This window comes from Macrotis lagotis, chromosome 3 (genome assembly GCF_037893015.1).
Source record: "Macrotis lagotis isolate mMagLag1 chromosome 3, bilby.v1.9.chrom.fasta, whole genome shotgun sequence".
Classification (NCBI taxonomy): Eukaryota; Metazoa; Chordata; class Mammalia; order Peramelemorphia; family Peramelidae; genus Macrotis; species Macrotis lagotis.
In genome coordinates this window covers 206,067,193-206,068,858 of record NC_133660.1, presented here as the reverse complement: position 1 = coordinate 206,068,858, position 1,666 = coordinate 206,067,193, and the positions used below count along the sequence as shown (strand labels likewise).

General features: G+C 34.4%; 1 pseudogene; it reads left to right on the top strand.

Moving 5' to 3' along the window:
* The first annotated feature begins 365 nt into the window (after positions 1 to 365).
* On the top strand, positions 366 to 1,242 carry LOC141516390 (F-actin-capping protein subunit alpha-2 pseudogene; annotated as a pseudogene).
* Positions 1,243 to 1,666: the final 424 nt, after the last annotated feature.

Genomic DNA, 1,666 nt, shown 5'->3' with positions numbered 1-1,666 from the left:
ACAACTCATCAAAAAGTCAAATCAAGCAATTGTAAAAGAAAAAAAATTCATCTAAAAGTGAAACTGATCATCTGGAAATGGAATACAACTCATCAAAAGGTAAAATTAACCAACGAGAAAAGGAAAATAACCCACTAAAAGTAAAATTAACCAATTAGAAAAAGGAAACACAAAAACTAACTGAAGAAAATAGAACCCTAAAATTTAGAATTGGTCAAATAGAAACTGATGACTTTTTGAGACATCAAGATTCCATCAAACAAAATCAAAAGATTGAAAAACTTGGAAAAATGTAAAGGATATTTTAAAGAAAAGAAAACAACCTAGAAAATAGATCCAGGAGAGATAATTAATGAATTAGGCCTGTCGCCAGAGGGAAGATGGCGGATCTGAAGGAGCAGTTGTCCAATGAGGAGAAGGTGCACATAGCGGCAAAATTCATCATCCATGCCCCCCCAGGAGAATTTAATGAAGTATTTAATGATGTTCAATTACTGCTTAATAATGATAATCTTCTCAGGGAAGGGGCAGCTCATGCATTTGCACAGTATAACTTGGACCCGTTTACTCCAGTAAAAATTGATGGTTATGAAGAATAGGTATTAATAACAGAGCATGGTGATTTAGGAAATGGAAAATTTCTGGATCCCAAAATAGAGTCTCTTTCAAATTTGATCATTTAAGAAAGGAAGCTACTGACCCCAGGCCCTACAAAGGTGAAAATGCCATTGAAGCTTGGAGACATGAAGTGGAAATTGCCATGACAGCCTATGTAAAGGAACATTTACCCTAATGGAGTCTGCACAGTTTATGGTAAAACTATAGATGGACAGCAAACCATTATTTCATGCATAGAAAGTCATCAGTTTCAAGCAAAAAACTTTTGGAATGGTCGTTGGAGATCAGAGTGGAAGTTTAAAATTACTCCTTCTACCACACAGGTGGTTGGTATCTTGAAAATTCAGGTTCACTATTATGAACATGGCAATGTTCAACTAGTGAGCCATAAAGACATAAAAGAATCTCTAACAGTGTCTAATGAAGCCCAAACAGCAAAAGAATTTATTAAGATTGTAGAAGCAGCAGAAAATGAATATCAGACTGCCATCAATGAGAATTAGCAGAATATGTCGGACTCTACTTTCAAAGCCTTACATCGACAGCTGCCAGTTACATGCACTAAGATTGACTGTAATAAGATCCTTAGTTACAAAAATTGGGAAAGAGATGCAGAATTCTTAAGATGAACACTGCATGACTGGATCATTTTAGTGTCCATGTATAAAAAAAAAAGATAATTAATGAATTATTGATCTCCCAAATACTAAGAACAAAAAAGAGCCTGGAAAATGTCTTTCAGGAAATTATCATGGAAAACTGTCCCAATATATGAGATCATGAAGACAAAATAGTCCCAATATATGAGATCATGAAGATAAAATAGTCCTTGAAAGAATACACAGAACACCTCCAGAAGGAAACTTCAGAATTAAGCCTCCAAAGGTTATCATAGTCAAATTTCAGAATTCTCAAATAAAGGAGAAAATACTACATGCAGCCCAAAAGAATCAATTTAAATACAAAGGAAATACAATCAGATTTACACAGGGCTTATCAGCTTCAACATTAAAGGAGGACTTCATAAAATATATTTTGGAGGGCAAAG